Source organism: Alosa alosa, chromosome 4 (genome assembly GCF_017589495.1).
Source record: "Alosa alosa isolate M-15738 ecotype Scorff River chromosome 4, AALO_Geno_1.1, whole genome shotgun sequence".
NCBI classification, from domain to species: Eukaryota; Metazoa; Chordata; class Actinopteri; order Clupeiformes; family Clupeidae; genus Alosa; species Alosa alosa.
The window spans coordinates 15563389-15583227 of NC_063192.1; the positions used below are offsets into that span (position 1 = coordinate 15563389).

At 44.6% G+C, this 19839-nt stretch overlaps 1 protein-coding gene across 1 annotated transcript in view; it reads right to left on the minus strand.

The window, feature by feature from the left end:
- Positions 1-18926, minus strand: part of ccdc120a (coiled-coil domain containing 120a) — a 36599-nt gene extending 17673 nt beyond the window's left edge. Inside the window, 1 exon segment of the mRNA XM_048241986.1 lies at positions 18839-18926. The gene's annotated coding sequence lies outside the window, so the exon portion shown is untranslated.
- Between the last annotated feature and the right edge of the window lie 913 nt (positions 18927-19839).

Consider the following 19839-nt stretch of genomic DNA (forward strand, 5'->3'; position numbering starts at 1 on the left):
CGACTACACCCCTGCACAGAAGATTTTTTTTTGCTCTCGCTCTCTTTCTCTATTCTGTCTGACAAGCCAAACAACACATCACAGGGAGAAAAATCTGCTCGTTGTTTCGCAATTTTTTCTTTAGTTTTGATGTGCTTATAGGCATCGAGAGACACACTCTATCATAAAGCATTCAGAGACAGCTTCTCTGCAGGCAACCAGTTCTATGATACCCACACACCCATCTGAAGTAGTCTACGGGGTCTGTGACTGATTGTAGACCAGCTCAAAATGTTCCTAGTACACATTAGGGATGCTATTTCATTATAGTGTCAACAAAATACGGCAATCAATTCAATGCTTCACATCACCTGACATCACACATGACACAATGGGATAAACTTTCAGGTTAGAGCCTTCTGATAGATTTAAATATAACCAGTACCACTTACTGTCCAGGGGTGCGTTTCCCAAAAGCATAGTTGCTAACCTGTTAGCTAACCTGTGAAAGTGCATTGCAACCAACAAAGTTGCTAACTTAGTTAGCAAAATTGGTTTTGGGAACGCACCCCAGTTAAGTATTTACTAGCCTTAATTTCTATTAGCAATTCTAGGCAGCAGAAGTCTGTTGTTATATTGTTATACCAGTGTCCTCTGGAAAATGAGGACTCCAGTCCCTCAATAAAAAAAGTAACCGAGGAGTTAGCACCAATGGGAACTTGGAGGATGAGAAAGTCACATGTTTCCATGAGACAAAAGGCTTCCTCCAGTCCAGAGTGCAAAGTAAGTGCAAACCCTCTCAGTCAATGCATGATGATGAACAGTGTAAACCTATAAGCTTCTACAAAACTGGTTGCAGTGCATGATGGCAGACTGTGGTATGCATGAAGTTCTAAATCAAGTCACTACAGTGAACTGCAGCTATCCCATATCTATGCTGGTACATATGTTATGCTCCTCTGGAATGATAACATTTGTCACGTTTGCCCATATGCCAACATTCCAGAGGAACAGCTGATTAAGAAAAGAACGGTGGCCAGTGAGACCTATGCTGACAGCAACCAATACAGTGATGACCATCCAGTGTTTTAAAATACAACCACATGAACATAGACACATTCAGAAATTATTGTGTTGAGTCAGGCAAAGAAACAAACACAAAATCCATTGTCAGTTAATAATATAAAAGGAAAAGCCTTCGCCATCATAAAGAACGATGTTTTTTAATGTTCTACTCAATCTATGTTATCGGATCTTGCTCCAATAAACTGATGAGGACTTAACCCTGCTCCAAATAATGGCAAAATGGTTTCTAGGTAGCACTCCAAACGCTCTGCTAATCTCCTACCTGCCAGGCAACAACCCTGCTCGCCGCCACAGATCAACATCCCAAGCAAACACCCCATAAACTGCACTCCACAGGGCACGCTGTGAGACCCTTGTTAACACATTAAAGAGCAGATACTTGTCACACTCCACACAGTTGCCTGGACATCACTGATAAATCATACTGACATCCTGGTTTCATACTGTTTTTAATCACCATAAATCTAAACACCAAGACTTCATATTGCCATGTTAGAAAAGGACCCAGGAGAGAAGTTCTCCTCCTGCAGTGCCTTCCATGCATTCCTGCATGACACTGTAACTATACACTTCAGGTTTTACGCCCATGTCCCCATTTAAATAAAGCATGTCTCTTTAAGCTAAGCTGTGGTAAGCACATACAAATTTCAGCTGAGTCTGTGCACACTACACCTTTTTTTTCCGAGCACAGGGGGAGGCTTCACCCTGCATTAGCCTCATCTTCAAACCTGGTCCAGGCCTCTGGACTTAAACTCAATGAACCGTCCAGAGTGCACTGCAACCCCCCGAGGACTGGAAATGAGGTGGGTCGCCATCCTCGCGAAGAAGGACTTTGCACAGATGCATCCGGCTGTCATTACCAAGTGCAAACAGTGAGCTGTAATAAAAAATGCTGTTACAGGTGCCTTATAGCTCCAGGGAATTGTCCACAAAACCAAAAATCAATCTCAGAGAGAGGACTAAGAGTGATGTTCAAATTAAAATTGCAAATGTAAGCTGTTTGATGTCTGAGTGTCATATTGTGTGATGGCTATACTGTACATCATAATGTAATCATAGTAGATTAACTGCACTGTAACGTAAGTGATATGCCTGAAATTCCCATGGGAATATAGGGTACAGTCAGACTGTTTCGGCTGTGTCAGAAAGTTAGAGGAAACTTATTATGATGACCATCCAAGAAAGGGAGGCTATATCCACAAGACAACAAACGACTGTGCACCACTTCAACACAGGTAAACAGGATTATGTCTTAATTCAATAAGGATACAAATGAAAGAGTAACCTACATTCATAACAACCAAAACTCAGTGTAATGATTTACACATAAAAACCAAACAGTATAGCCTACCATTGGGGTAACATGTAGGCAACGCACAATTTCTATTTATGTGAGGACACTGCACAGTAGCCTTCAATAACACTTACCTTCAATGAAGCTTGTGGGTCAAATTAGCTTTTTAGATACAGTCGCCATATCGCCTTAAAGTTCAGTCATCTTCCATGGCTGAGCCTCCTTAAAAACCATTATTTGTAAGCATCAATCCCATAACAGATATTCCACTGTAAAAGGCGACTGTTAAGATGCAGAGGATTCGTTCATACAGAAAGATCCTCCTTCACAAAAGAGCGCAGCAGAATGGTTTTCATGAGAGAGAAAAATGGCGAGAAACATAAATAAAACGCGAAAGGATTTCCAAACAGCTCGCATACGATGCCCCCTGAGACAAGAGCGACTGTTTCAGACTGACTTCTACTCTCAGGTTGGAGGAACTCTGCGCACCGAGAGGGGCGAGACCAAATACTCCCGTGAATGGGGGGTAGTAGGAAAGCGAACGGCTCATTTCTGCGAGAACATCAATTGGCATCAGAATTATTCCAACTGTCAGGTTCATGAAAATTACAGATTGAAAGAACTGCAGTTCGTGACCGACGCGCTCACGTCACCCATTACCAAACAGTTTGTCTTAAATCCTATACTCCTACTCCTGGAGTTCCAAAGTCTCTCTCACCTGTAAACTTCTCACTGTGCCGAGAGCTTGGCACAAAAAGTTCACTGAAGTTCGTCCAAGTCACTTCAAAGGAAGACCAAGAAAGACTGGTGCTGGCAACGTGAAATGATGACCATTCAAACACGCAGCTCTAAAATTCGAGTCCCGTGTAATAGTTAAACTGATTAACGTTTTGTCCAACGAGTTTAATAGTTTAACCTACCCACACACTTTTGCACAGACAGCAGCCTGTTTTGATACAAATAACCATGTTGCATCTAGTTACTGTAGTAGGCCTACCAAAAGGAGATTGCTATCTTTCTTTAATGGCCAGTGTGCTCATTTGCAAACCAATAGCTGGTAATTTGCCTTCAAATGGGAAGCTTCATTGAAATGTATGCTCATCCGCACCCAAGGGTTTTGCATATCTACATCTCAGCACAAATTCTGTATACAAGTTAGTGTAAATTTATACATGTTAGTGTATTTAGCTTACACCGCAAAAAAGGATTATATATTATTTCTCTTATTTTGGATCACTTTGTCCTCCAACTGTATCTAAGTAGCCTACCAACATTAACCAAAAATATTTTATTTATCTTACGTATTACTAAACAAAGAACAAATTCACAAGGTGACTAAAATGGTTTGTCATGTAGGTGAAAAGTCAGTATTATCAAAAGGTTGGGCAATGATACTGGTGTGTATGACAGAGAGAGAGAGAGAGAGAGAGTATGCATGTGTGTGTCCAGTAAGCCTGTGTTCCCTTTCAAGGGCACACATCTTCTAACAGAGTATCCATCACATAGAGCACAAACAGTTTTCGACTTCCGTAATCAGTGCCATGTGAACACTGAGCTTTTGAACTCAAAAAAATATGCCACACTCCATATGGTTTAGAATCACACTGCTCTTATGTGCTCACCATCACAAACCACAGATTTACAGGCCTCCTCCATTCATGAAACATTGCATTAAACACTTAAAGCAATTTATGTGATAACAGAATCAGCACTACATAAATACGCAGAGCAAGAACAAGCGCCAACGCACAGCGGCAGTCAGTCAGCTGCTACCCTGTCATCTGGGATTTGCATTGGGGAGAGCGGGACAGCCTCTGTATAATTTTGAGCATGTGGATTGAATGGGGGGAAGTTCAACCGGAGCTTGGTGAACGGAGAGCATCTCCTGCCCCTTTTCCTGGAATTCTCTAAGGGCCATGGTGGCGGCGGGTTCTCACACGAGTCGAGAGCGACTAACTGTGCGAGTGTGTGTGTGTGACCTGGTGCTGGGGTAAACTCCCGCAGAACCTATGGCAGGAGGTTCATCAATCAGACCAGTGTGACACACAACAACATGGTCCCCAAATGATAACCAATGCGATTAAATACAAAGCCATTCTGCTATGGTTTTTAAATCAAATCCCCTCTAAATCATAAATGTATATAATTATACTGTACGTCAACACTAAAATGCTGTTTCTCCACTCTATGAGAAAGTAAACCCTATCATTTTTCATAGGGTTGTAATTGCATTTTGTGGGGGGAAAATCCTTACACAACAGGCAACAGCAGAAAACTCCAAAAACAGGACGAGAGGAGTGAGGGGGCAGAAAGCTGGTGCCATCCAGGCACCAAATGGGGGCTTGTTTGGGGATGTTCTGGGACTCTGCCATCTGTTAAACAGATCGAGACATAAAATGCTCCCCCACCTTCCCCTCACACAGGTGTTTACCATTAGCCAAGGTCTGAAATGCTACTTTACAGCAGTGAATTCTTCCTCCAACACACTTGTTCCCGAAAACCACAACACAGGAGTGTTTGGCAACAGTGCTTGTCAAAGGGCCTACATACAAATTAGAGGAGTAGGCTTCAGTGGCACACAACAAACCTCCTGGTCTTTGTGTGGTGGCTTGGTGTGCTAACATTATTCCATTGGAAAAGCACAAGTTTATCTATAGTCTTTGGGCTATCAAAGCAAGCTTTGCTCCACTGTTCCATTAATATAAAATATATGATCCTGAGTGTTGGGAACTAGGATGTGTTGGGTCTTATTTCTATGTGATCATGAGTAACACATCTTCTTGGGTCTTGTTTAAAAATTGTTCATGTCCTAGTTTATGTGTATATGCAAATACAACAAACCAACATAAGCAACTCCCTGATTGTAATAGGCAGTAATGTATGCCTTAGGAAAATCCCATCCACATTTTCATGTGGGGGCAGAGAATCAGCAATGTTTCCAGGACAATCCTCTTGAAGGTCTTGCTGAATCTTCTCTGAAGCAAAGGCACACAGTCCTCTGCTGAATGGAATTCTTAATGGAAATGGGGATTTACTGCAGTCTTAAGACAATGGGCGCCATAGCAGCCAAATGTGTGCTGAAACGTCTAAACACTGTAAATGTGTGTATGTGTGAGTACGCTGGGGGTGGTGGGGGCGACTTCGTAACAGCTGATCTTGACACATTTAACGCAGCTCCTTTCATTTCATGTCAGTTGGCAGAGTCATTTTTCTCTCTCAACAAACCTTCTCCTGGATTAATCTAGACAAAACCCCCACTCTCTCCCTGCAGAGTCAGTCCCTTCACACAGCTCCTGCTCACTAATCCAGCGCTTGTTCAAACTCGCCATGAGAAGTGTCGGTCTCCGAGACGTGGTCACACTTCACTGGCCCCTCCGCTATTCTCCAGGCACACTCGTTCGAGCTGTCTCTTGTTCAGTGAGCGCCAATCTTCATGAAGACTGACCACACACTGCATTGTGCGTACATTCCCTGTACAAGCTCATTTAATCTAAGTTCCATTCAGCTCGCTTGTGAGAACCCTAATGGGCAGTCTGAGAGACAGTGATTACATCAGAATGAATTAGTCTATATTAAGAGAACCTACGGGAGGCCTCAGCTGCTGAGAAGTGCACTAACAGACTGGACATGACCCAACTAGGTGTGGCTGTCTGGCTGCCTCTCTCATGCTATCACATTACCTGATGAGTAATAAAGTCAGTGGACATCTGCACTGCTGAGTGAACACGCATGAGTACGCCGGGGGAGCAAGAGAAAGCACAACAGTGGGGTCAGGTTCATCATGTCAGAGAGCTGGGGCTTTTTCCTGCACCGAGAGAGAGAGAGAGAGAGAGAGTGAGAGAGAGAGAGAGAGTGAGTGAGAGAGGACGCTACCTCGCCACCTTCACAGGACACAGCGAGGCAAGCCCCTCCCTGAGCCGCGCTTCCTCTGCTTCCTCAGGAGGCCGGGGTTCCAGTCCACTCCCAGGCCCTGCAGACAGCACAGCACAGCACAGGGCCTTCACCTTTCACTTTCAGCCCCACTCTCTAACAATAGCAGGAGGGCCTACAGTACATCCCAGCATATGCTACACACATTTAAGAAAAGCAGTGAGATAGTTGATATTTGAAATAGTGTGCGTGCTTCCAGAACAACAGGTATTGTAGATTTAAGCAATAAGCCCCGATAGGTCATAGGTTCCAGTGATTTTAAAACAGCTAAGGGGCGTTGTTAAGCATGACACGAAGCACTGGAATCACTGGAACCTACAGACTCGAGTGGCTTATTGCTTTTCTAAAACGGTTACTACATATATCAATCAATATATCAAACAATTTATTCATAGATAATCATTCTTCCACCAATAAATATATTTCTTCTATCAGAATGGTTGCAAAGCAACGTAGAGACGCAGCAACTTTAACATTTGTATTAATTTGTGCTGGCACAGTAATGAATGTGGTCAACGTGAAGGGTTGCACTGGGTTTTACAACGACAGAACAGGATTCAGTCAATCATAATCAAGGACCAGAACTATCCGTTTTAGAAATGTCCAATAAATTAATCACTGCAGTATATTTTAGCATGGAATTGATATACTGTACTTATCTGATCAACAATGTCAACACACTGTATCTCTATACAAGGCTCTGGCATCATCCGGTACACAGTGTGCAACAGAAGCATGGCCCACATTCATCACTGTGCCTGTTTCAAACCCAGTAACTTTATTGTTTTATGACTGACCTTGACGGTTAGGCATGTTTGTACGAAAACTGAAGTGAACGTGATGATGAATGTGTGACATTTCATTAGTGTACACATAAATACATGTCAACAGGATCTCATTTGCAGACACAAGTCAATGCTCTCCCATTTGCCTTGAAGAGGCATTTCTGTGATAACCACAGGCAGATCAGCTACAACACCTTTAAACTTACACTCACACATGCCTAAATTACATATGGCATGGGAGGCAATGTGGCATTATGTAATAGCTTTCCTACCACAGGAAAAAGTGATTCAGTAATGAAACCTGAGTGTTGTCCTTAGAGCTCACAAAGGGGCTTTAAGGAAAGGGAAGGGGGGAACTCCTGACAAAAGCACCCCCTTCTCCAACAACAATGAGCTATCCAGGCCAGCTCATTACTTTGTAGTTCTTTTGTTTTTGCAAGGCAAGGAGAGAAGACTTCACAAATACAGTGCGAGAGGAGAAAAGAGAGGGGGAGAGAGAGAGAAATCTTAAGCCTCCTTAGAGACCAAAATGCTCTTTGACAGAGTTACAGAGTCCAGGCCCTTTGGAGTTGGTGCCTTTAATTTGACTTACAGAACTGAGGACCACAGGGGTTTCTCTCTCTCTCTGTACTCCCCAGTGGCAGCTGTGGGAGAGAGGACAATCCTAATAGTCCCTTTAAATTAAGCAAGATCCTCTGAGTTCTTTTAGTTCTGCTGCTTTGATTTATTGTGTGATTTACAAGTCCTAGCAAACCACAGTTCCTGACACTCTTGGCTATGCACACGCTTGTGTAGAATGCTGCAGAAGGCTCTGTGGTGATAGTCAGTCTGTGATTCAAATGTTGATGATATTGCTCTCTCTCAGGCGTGTTATGTCTTGTGTAATGTCTACTGTTGATAACACACCCATTTCCTTAAATTGTGTTCATTCTGTATAAGTGAGAGTTTAAATTTATTGCAAGCTTATTTAATTCCAGAAAAAAGCAGGAGGGGGAATGGCAGCCAAGGAGAAAGAGGGACAGAGTGGGTAAAAAGAGACACTAATGAAGTATTCCGATGCAGAGGTTTTGCTGTGAATGTTAAGACGAGACATTCGGATGATTTTTTAATGTGGCATCCCACCACTCTGCCAATCTCCCTCACCCCCCGACAGTCTGCTTTCTCTCGGGCTGATGGGAGACTGCAGTGGCCTGTGAGAAGAACTTCAAACAGCCACGGCTCTCTCTGTTTCTCTCCCTCTTTCTCTCTCTCTCTCCCTATCTGTCTCTATCTCTCTTCTTGAGTGGCTTTGATATTGGGTGCGAGGAGCTCGTTGCTGAGCAGAAAACCCCAACACAGCCCTTGGTGCACTGCTGGTATTGCTGCACCAGCAACTCTGCTCTGTCTCATCTTCCCCCTGCCACCCTCATCCCCACCACCACCATCAATCAGCCCAATTAAGAAAAAAATACCCGGCCCATTCAAAGCACCCTCGAAATCAGCAGAGGGCATCCCTTCGCCTGAAAAAGATCCAGTGAACTCCTAACCTGCTAAATCACTACCCAGTGTCTCTGAGCTCGGCATTTTAGACCTCTCTTTAGATAACAGTTTATTTAGTGCGCACAAAATGCCACCCGAGTGCTCCTCGGAGTTGACGAGCGATGATTAAGATCTGATGATGGGGGATCTCACTCTAATTAAGAGGCTGGTGGCCCCCGGGGGTGGAGGCAAATCTTCCAGCTTTGCTACAGTGAGCACAGGCCAGCCCCCTTTTTTGGAGTTTAATCAAAGTGTGTGTGGGTGTGTTTGTGTGTGTGTGAGAGAGAGATAGAGTGTACTCATAGAGTGTGTATGAGTGGGTGGATGTATGAAAGAGTGCATTAATGTGATTGTTTCTCTGACTGTGTGTGACGATCACTCCACATGCGTGTGGAGCCTGTGTGAATTTTTCTGTGCATGCTTGGAGTAGTGTGTGTGTGAATTTCTTTTCACATATACTGTTGATGTGTATGGGAGCATATATTAGTGTGCGTGTGTGTGTGTGTGTGTGTGTGTGTGTGTGCGTCCCACTGCAGGGAGGATGAACAGCTGCACTGTGGAGGTGGGGGGGAGGTGTGACGGCCCTGGCAAACTAACCAAAACACTCCACAGGGTCTCAGGCTTGTTGAGACCTGTGTTTCTCACACTCCCAGTCTCCCCGTGAGCTGCGTCCGGGCTCTGGGAAGCCGGAGGCTGGTCTGCCTGAGGTTAGCAGGTGACGAGCTTTGTGCGCCTAGATCATTAGCACCAATGAGGCTTCCAAGAGTAGCATGCTTTTGCATCATCACATCTACTCTGTTTGGCACTATGTGTGTGTGTGTGTGTGTGTGTGTGCATGTGTGTGTGTATGTTTGTGTGTGTGTGTGTGTGTGTGTGTTGAATGGGAGGGCCTCAGAGGCTGTGTTGAAAGCACACAGACGACGGCTGTTTTGTGGAAGTCCAGGAAGGGAGCACCTGTTTTTTTGTCTTTTCCCTTCCCCTCCCTCCTCTGGTTCTTCCAAGTCCCACGTGTTTCTCGTACTTGCTCCATGCCCTACCTGCCTTTCATCAGCACCGCGCAGCATTCCCAGCATAACACCTGAGGGGCCTGGGGCTACCATTCCATGCTATCACCATGCTACACACAAACAAGTGCTGAGGTATTAGCAGACAGACAGACGTGCCTCTCGGCAGGTTTAGCAGAACAACCATTACGTGCGGGAGGATTAGGGAGCAACAACACACGCTGGTAGCGATGAGACTGTGAGTTAGGGGCTGGGAGCAGACAGATAGCGCTGCGTTAACACAGCATGAACGCCCTCTGTGGATATCACTACTCATGTGAAGCACGGAATAATACAAGCCATCCGTACAAATTAGTGCATTGTGTGCAGCCAACGAGACGTGTGCAATCAGACACCGACTGCTTACTAACATTCAGTATTGAAACAGTGCAAATACTTCAACATCAACCCATGTATTAACTGTTAATGTGTCTACAGAGCTTTAACCTGATGAGGTGTTCAACAGGTAATGAAGAGCTACAGAACAATATAGGACCCAGGAGGTAAGAGCTCACATTTACAGTAACTTAGTGTGTAGGTTGCTGCAGTGCAGCAAAAAGTGCTTGGAAAGAGCAGGGCAGAGTCTGAGGCAAGAAACACTTAAGGCAGTTCGGGTTAATCCATCACAGTCAACCCTGAAATAAGCAGTAATTGCTATCATATACACAGTGTAAAGTCAGACTATCCTGTTTTGCAGAGCACTTCACTGCATGCTGATTAGGGAGGCACTCAGACTGTAAAGAGGACTAGACCGCTGGCCACAGAGCACCACGGGGAACGGGGAACGGGGAAGAGCAAGAGTGCCCCCACTGGCACTGACCAGGAGCTACACAGACACTGCAAAGCAAAACTTCAGAGGTTCTGATCAGCTGTTAACATTTAGTTCATTTTACGACCATGTTGATCCAGAAACACTCCTGCCATTAATGAGAACATGACTGCAAGCAGTCAAATATTAAAAAACATTTTCGTAATTGAATATCCTGAAATTAAGATTAAAATAAGTGTCAGAAAATACACAAGCCATACAAAATCCATGGAAAATCATTGAAGCTTTCTAGTTACTATAATGTTCTGAATTCATTAAAGTCAAATGCAGAACACAGAAATAATTCCATCTTCTCTGTGCTGTGTTTAGGCTGATAAAATATGAACTATCCGAGGGCAACAAATGCAGCGTACTGTGGCAAATGGTGTCTTTAACTGACTGTGAAATGTTTGCCGCTCCTACAATAACACTCCAGGGTGAGGGATTCCGTGTGTTTTTAGGATGATGCAAGCAGGCAAATGCTGGATGTTTTTTTCCCCCCACACCCATTGTCTCATGCACCATAAGCTGCCTAAGCTAAAAGACTAAGCTTTAAAGATGGGATACTGATGGAAAGCAAAAAACAATTTGTTCCCTAAGGAGTTCAAGGCCAGGTCAATTTATGTGGCTGAAATGCAATCTTGGGGGAATCAGCAGTGAGATGGGCAGATAAAGGTGATGAAGGTGACTTATGGGACGCCCAGTGTGCGGTGACAGGAGAGACAGAGACAAGAGATATACTATATCGCCACGGCTACGCCGCTGTGTCTCTCCTTCTAGCTCCTCAACAGGCTGTTTAGATTCACTGCTCTAGTTCAGCCTGTTCTGTTCCCACCTCAAAAAAGAAGTTAGTCTCCCTCCCTCCCTCCATCTATTTCTCTCTCATCTTGCTTTCCCTCTTCTCTTCTTTCTCTTTCATTGCTGTTGCTGCTGTCTCCATGCGCTCTCGCCTCCACTCTGCCAAGCAGCTCGTCCTTGACACTGCAGTGAGCGCTTCCCAGCACAACTCTTTTCTTCCCCTACTACAGTCACACCCACTCTATAGCTCGCAGTCTCACACCAATCACTCTCACTGGCTCGCCTTAAATGCTTCTCTCTGGAAGGAAGAACAGCAAATGAATGAAGATCTCCTGCTTCCAAAGGAGTGGCTCTGTTCATGATGGAATATCCTTTAATGCCCTGTAGTCAAGTCTCTCTCTCTCTCTCACTCTGTCTGTCTTTCACACAACCACTCTCTCTTTTTCTCTCTTTAACTCTCTCCATCTCTCTCTATCACTCGCTCTCTCAGTGTTTGCTTCACAACATGACCTACATTTTTCTGCCTGAGCGAAGCGCACAGATCTGTCACAGTTCGACTTCTCCACAGAGCCACAACACTCAATGAGCTAAACTGTACGACGTGGGGGAGACAAATGTGTGTGGGGGGGGGCGGTTAGAGAGACAGAGAGACATAGAAATAGACATTGGGAGAGGGAGAAAAAAATGAGGAGACAGTCAACGGCAAAGGCAACCACTGCATGGCAACAATGTGGAAAATCCCCTACTAAAAATAGCGGCATATCGCGAGGCTAGCTGCTCTGACAGTGCAGCCAATAACCTTTCACCCCCGGGGCGCTGGTGTGGGTGCGGGGGGTGGGGTCGGTCCGTCAGAGCGCATTTGCGTGAGTGACTCAGATCCAGATGTCGGGACTGAGCCGACAGGGTCACGTTCACGTTCAACCCCGCTCACTCGCTCGCTCTGCGACGGGGCGATGGCGTCTGTGAGACAAATGTGGCCATGTGATGCGTAATGGCTGCAGTGACTGCTGCAGTTGCCGACGAGCGCTTTTAAGCTATTGTGTGCACAGATGTTGCTGTGGCAGCCAAAAGCACCTCCGTAGTGCCATCCAGAAGGGTACTCGGCTGTTTACTTTTATTGAGTGAGGAGGGGGGTATGTAAGGGGGTCGTCCTTCAAACGCTCTTGGTGTGTTTCGCTATACAGACATTCCAGCAGCATTGGTCACACCCCAGTACAGCGGCTGTCCCACTGGTCAGGTCAATTTGCCTCAGACAGTTGATGTCTTTGAAGATCCTCGATAGCCTCATCCTTCATGTCGCTCCTCGCAGGGACTCTGCCAAATCAGCATGTAAATGGCAGGCCCCCCTCTTTAAGATGGAGGATTATTCAGGTGGACGTGTGGAGAGGGGCTCTGAATAATGAAAACCAAGTTGAAGTGCCCCGTTTAACTGCAAGGTGTGGCGACTAGTGCTCAGTTTCTAACATCATTCTTCCCCCTCAGAGAGTAAGAGCAGAAAACTTCAAAATTGGGCAAAGTAGTTTGTTTAAAATCACACTGACTTTTGAATGAAGTGAGGCTCTAATTCCGTTTTAGTGGGGGTAGTTGGTGCATTTAGGCAAAAGCCATTCATTCAACAGACCACGACAACAGAATTATTTAGACAATAAAACATTCACAAAGGTTACAAGGTGAACCTAAGTCCCTGCTGAACACCACAGTGAACTTGAGTGAGACCCTTTGAAAGAGCCATCTGACATCAGACCCAGAAATGCCTCGTAATTAAAATGTGGCCAGCGAAGTGGAAGCCCCGCTGCTCTTTGAGGAATGGCCAGTCCGTGCAGGAGTTAATGCTTTCTAGTATGTGGGAAAAGCCACTAAAAGCCACTAATCTGCTTAACCACAGCCTATCCTGTTTAATTTCGCCCATATTGTAAAGCACTATTGACAAAACCATCCGGAGAGAGTGTGATTTGGTGTGACTAGTGTAATAATTCACTGGGTTTTGTGCAGGGCTTTGAGGAAACTATTTTAATCTGTTTTACATCAAAGCGCACTGACCGAATTAAAGCCCTCACAGTGTTTCTCTTATGATAATATCTGACAAGGCAAACAGTCTCGATCCTGCATCATATGGATAGTATTACCTGACTGCAGCTTTCTTTGTCCTTCCACACTACCAGAAACTGCCCTGCACTGCTCTGAGCTCTGAGAGTCAATCATTTGAAATAGTTATATGTAATTCTTCATAATTCCATCTGTGTTAATAATATTGTGTCATATGAAAAGGTTAATGGCTATGTAATTAAAGGTTAATAGCAGGCTGTGCTAAAGGTTATGGCACTGTAATTAAAGGTGATTATTCACATCTTTTTAGGGTAAGCAGCCATAGCTCAGTCAGATTTTCAGAGAACAGAAGGGCCAAACCCACGGAGCGGACTCAAAAGGCTCAGGCAGAGAGTTGGCAGATGTACTCTCTGTGTTTGAAAACATGAGCGTAAGCTGCTCTTCAGTCGGATGAGAGACTGTCTGTCTCCTGCCTCTGCCTACCTTCACTCTGTCAAAACACTCTCTACCTTTCACTCCTCTCCCAACTGTTTCTCATTCTCCATCCAACTTCTCGCTTTTTAGCATTCTCTCTTTGCTACTCAACGCTCTTCATCAATGTCTGACTAACTCCATCCTTCTCTCTCACTCCTTTTTAACTGACTATCTATCGCTCTGTCCTTAATCTCATCAATCACAGCTTTACCCATGCTTGTAGTCTGTTTAGTTGCACTGAATCCCTTAAGCACCGAAATAATTTTAGCCTCGCTAAATTATATTATATGATTTCTTATTTTGGCTATAAGTATTCAACCTCGTCTGATAGCACTTTGAACCTGGACCTGTTTCTCATTATCATGCTTGTCCTGCATGGAACTCCAAATGTGTATTTATTGGTCTTTGTAAACTATGGGAAATATCTGTGTTATTTGCTTTCATATCATTTCAGATGCTCTCTCTGTTTTTTCTTCTTCAGGCCAGATGATCCCCAGGGGTTTCTTGTTTCAATTACATGGAGATGCTGACCATACCGCAAACCATATCCACCTTTCATTCTCTAGCACAGGTTGTAAGGGATGGCTTAGTAATGGTCTTGCTGTGTTGCTGTAACTAATGTGTAATATTTGACTCTGCAGTAGGAGCCATATGTCTGCAGCTTTATCATTACACATGTGCTGACCTATTTGGACTACTGTAACACAACACAATAACTATCATTCCACACTACAGTTCAAGATCTCAACACTGAACAAAATATATTTAGTTTATACAAAGTAACATTTTACATTGAAATAAATACCATATAGGCCATATAATTTACTCATATCAAGTAGCATACACCATCTTTAAGCCGCACCAGAAATACAGTATCTTTAAGAAGTGGCCTGAAGGCACCAGTTAATAAACACTCAGCCATGTCCAGTTATCCAGTTGTGACAATGCTGATTTTATGACATAGTGGCCTCAATAACCTCCTTAGTGTCCCCCCTCCCCTGCATGCCCCTGTGAGTGCAGGGTACAGTGTGGCAGCTGAAGCGTGCAGCTACAGTCGTGCATCAAGTGTCTCTGGCCAAGGCCTCCTCATTGTCCTCAGCCTCTCTCCTTCTGATGGCTGACCTAGCTATGTCACAGACACAGTCTCACACCCAGCTATCACCAGCAGCCTATATATAATCTGCCTCTCCTCCGCTGCCTTCTCTTCTCCCTCCATCTCTCTCTCTCTCCCTCTCTCTCTGCTCATTCCCTTCTACCCTTCCCTCTTCTCACTCCTCCTATCTCTCCTTCTGCTCTCCCTAGCTGGAATCCTCTTGTCTCCTCTACTTCTCCCCCTCCCCTCTCAGCCCAGCAACAGCAGAGGTTGGGTTTTTAGAGTGCCTCTAGTCACTATCAGCATCAGCATGTGCCCTTGCTGCTCAACTCTCTAGGGCCCACATAGCACAGCACCATGCAGCTCACCGCCCCATCCCACACACACATCTTCTCTCTACCTTTTCTCTCTTTCTCCCTGCCTACATCTCTCCCTCTTTCTGTCCCTCTCCCTCTATCCTCCTATCTCTCCTTTTTTCCCCTCTTCCTCTTCTCTCTCTTCCTTTATCGCTCTCTCCTTCTTTCTCACTCTGTCTCTCTATCCATTCCTCTTCCTCTTTCTGTGTCTATCATATCCCTCTCTCTCTCTTCCTCTCCATCTGCAGGGCTTCACACCTTGGCTTTGGCACACTAAGCAGGGACTGCGTCGAGAGTGCAGCAACCCACATTTCTCCCCAGCTCTGGCTGTCCCAGCTGGTGGGGGTGCAAGGTGCAGGCAGAGAGGGTGAGAGAGAGAGTGAGAGAGAGAGAGAGAGGGAGAGAGAAAGAAAGAGTGAGGCAGAGAGCAGGAGAGTGGGAAAGAGAGAGATGGCGAGGGTGAAGGATGGGAGAGGGAGAGAAAAAGACTTTGATTTAGGCTCTGTTTAAAATATTCACCCAGCCTCCAGTGGCACAAGTGTGTGTGCTGCCCTGAATGTCTAATTAGAAACTCGAAGCAAAGGCTGTCCTAATTATGCTCCGCGCAGGATTCTCTCTCTCTCTTCCTCCCTCTCTCTCTCCCTCCCTCTCTCTCTTCCTCCCTCTCTCTCTGGTTTTATATCTCCACCTTCAACCACAATTCACCTAATACATCAAAATGCTCCCTTTTCTGCCATCACCCCTACATCCTACCCCTCCCTTATCCTACTTACATGTGTGCTGCTGTGCACCTGCACTGTTTAGTGGACGGGCTACTGCTGACTGAATATTACATGGAATGCCACTAACTACGCCCTCTCCATGTTCCTATCGACTCAGACGGAGCCTGGCAACAACACCACCCTCTTTTGATCGATTCTAAAAATGTCCCAGTGACACTTGTGGGTGAATCTTGAGGGAGATAAAAAAGAAAACAACAAAGTTGTAATCAGCACAGCAAGGCACAGTGCATGGCGGCAGTGTCTTGGAGATAGAGGGGGCTAAAAGTGGAAGCAGTTCAAAGACCTCCCGCCTCCTCCTGTTTGATCCTAATAATTTAGCCCCGCCACATTAAAAAAACATCAGTGATTCCATATGTGCTTGCCGCCCATGAATGGAGGGAGAGAAAAAGACTTTGATTTAGGCTCTGTTTAAAATATTCACCCAGCCTCCAGTGGCACAAGTGTGTGTGCTGCCCTGAATGTCTAATTAGAAACTCGAAGCAAAGGCTGTCCTAATTATGCTCCGCGCAGGATTCTCTCTCTCTCTTCCTCCCTCTCTCTCTCCCTCCCTCTCTCTCTTCCTCCCTCTCTCTCTGGTTTTATATCTCCACCTTCAACCACAATTCACCTAATACATCAAAATGCTCCCTTTTCTGCCATCACCCCTACATCCTACCCCTCCCTTATCCTACTTACATGTGTGCTGCTGTGCACCTGCACTGTTTAGTGGACGGGCTACTGCTGACTGAATATTACATGGAATGCCACTAACTACGCCCTCTCCATGTTCCTATCGACTCAGACGGAGCCTGGCAACAACACCACCCTCTTTTGATCGATTCTAAAAATGTCCCAGTGACACTTGTGGGTGAATCTTGAGGAGATAAAAAAAGAAAACAGCAAAGTTGTAATCAGCACAGCAAGGCACAGTGCATGGCGGCAGTGTCTTGGAGATAGAGGGGGCTAAAAGTGGAAGCAGTTCAAAGACCTCCCGCCTCCTCCTGTTTGATCCTAATAATTTAGCCCCGCCACATAAAAAAACATCAGTGATTCCATATGTGCTTGCCGCCCATGAATGGAGGGAGAGAGAGACAGAGAGCAGAGAGAGAGGAGGAGGAGTGGAAAGGGTGGGGTGGATTAGTGGAGAGGTCTCCTCTGTAATATAGGTTAAGAGAATTATGCCTGTGGAGCCCTTTCCACCTCGGCCCCAGGGCCGACCCAATTCACACATGCAAGAGCTTGAAGGAAACTCAAGGAGTAATCCCATGATTACACTGCATATAATGATCTGCAAAAAGAGGATAATAGCTTAAGTCTCTTTCTTAAGCCCAGCTCAGGCCCAACTCGCACCAGGGTTTGGGCCGAGTCTTAACGCTTTGCATGTCCCATTGATATGATTACATTTATATGAGAGAATGGATGGGGGGAGAGAGACATATTTGCACTGGGAAATGAGAAGAAGTGAAAATAGACAGAAGGCCGGAAGGACAGTCCTCTGTTTAAAATTAATGAAGTGTGAGGGAGAGAAGGAGAGAAAGAGAAAACATCAGCATGTTGCTGAGGGTGGTACATTCACTGGACTGGGTTACTGGGTTTAGAATGAGAGGACTGAGGGAGCTGTTGCAATGATCAGACACAGGATGAATAAACCTCTCTTCTGTCTCTTGTAGCCTGCCCTTAGGCAGATCCAATTAGCCTTACAACAACTTAACAATAGCTGTCAATCTTAAGCGGAAGTTAGTGGGAAATATAAATGACATCTGTTTTTCATAGTTTGACTAGAAAGAAACCAGTTACTGACCTGTGCACTGGCATGATGGCCAAACGAATGGCAAGTGGAAAGTCTCTACATTTCAAGGTAATTAAACGGTCGTCTTGCCAGCTGCTTCTAGTTAACAGTCTGTTTCATTTGCAACCAGTGGACCTGTTCCCGCTCGCTGCCTCGCTCCCAAATGGCACACGCACGTGGCATTGTTGCAAAGCGCGCTACCAAGCATCCTAGAGCAAATGAAACCCTCCCCCACATAGCGGACTGAATACATGTGTTGACATAAATGAAACCAAAATGAGGCCATATAAAAGAGAGGAAAATCACATATATTGGTGCTTTTGATGGTCTACATCTTCAACACGCTATCCTTCCTACGTGGATATGTACACGAGGACACCTTCGCTGCGCACAGACAACTCCCTGGATCAAAGATGCCATTTGAGGATAAATAAATAATCAACAAAAAAAAAAACATGTATACCTAATAAAACACATTAAGATTCCGTGATTTATCACTGGCTGTAGGCTGAGAATGCTATCACAAGTTATCAATGTGTGAATTAATGTTTTTAAATGGGCTAATTGCACTTAGGCTAAGGCAGTTACATTGCCCTGTTTTGGTACAGACTACACCAGCTGTGCAGCTAAGGCAGTCATTCACAAGTTGGTCTTCAGTATTCTAAAACGGTCATTATTGAACTACATTTAGAAAATTGTGACCTACATTGTTGTCTGTCAAGTAGGTCCCCAAACAGCACATCAGGACCAAATGCGTCAGCTGTGTGTATGAATGACAGCTGTACTGACACATGTAACAACATTACATATTGCATTACATAAGTTACTAACTAAAGGGAGAGGTTAATACATTTCCAGTTCATATTTACCTGAGGTAGGATGTTGCTCCAGTGTTTCGGTGCACAATTCCAGCTTTTTGTTCTTATCATAGAAAAATCTTTATCGTTGACAAATCCGCCATAACAAATCCATGTGATGTCCAACTGACACGCGTTTCTCTTAAAATCTTCGCTTTCATGTAGACTCAGAAGTAAGGCTATTTAGCGCATCTTCAGCGGATGAGAGATGCTCTGCTCACCTCGAGTTAACTGGACTGGATGTCCACATTCCCTCGTGCTCATTGTGTGCCTCTGTTTACTTGGAGACAGGCATGCTTTCTATTATCCCCACCCCTCTCGCATCGCTTGTACCGCTTCACAGACAAGGGTTTGTTATCATAGCTTTAGGTACACTCCGTCGCTCACGCCAATCACATAGCCTACAATTGGTCCGATTCTACATTATATTCTCCCATTTAACCCTTTCAGTGGAACACATGACAATACCTAAGAGCACATTAATTATGATGGGTCTATGCGCTGCAGAGTAAATACATGCAAAATCAAATAACAGCGGCAATGAATTTAAGGTGGTTGCATTATTAATGCAATTTTTGCGGAGCTGTCGTTGACCATGTTATATATATACTGCTCACTATATATATATATATATATATATATATATATATATAGTGAGCAATTTGTTGACAGGCCTGTAAAGGGTTAATGCCATAATCCACATCAGCCTTGAAAGAGATGGACTGAAAAAAGATAAATCATTGTGTTTGCCACAACACATTTGCTCAAGGTAGCCAAATGAGAAATGAGGACCTGTACTATGAGTGCATTTCATATGCACATCTTAAAAATAGAGCCACACCAGTGCGGGAAAGGCGCTTGGTGAGAAAAAGGTGTGAATAACGCCATGGGGCGAAATCATCGCTGGCTTGGAGATTGTGTAAATCCAGTAATCATTTAGGGTATGTCATATTTAAGCATCTACAGGATGATAATACTGTAGTGCAAGTGTAGGCCCCATATACCTTTTGCCCTTCCAGCAAAATCATGACAATCAATGAAACCAGTTCCCTGCTATTTTGTATTATTGTATTGGGAGTGTCAGTATGTTGTGGTTTACCAAGCCTGGACATTAAAACAACTTATAATGTCCTCAAATTTAGCTTAAATTACTCCTGAAAATGTACCAAAACCCCTTAATTTATATGCATTCGTCCTTAATTTGTAAAAAAGGGCATTCATT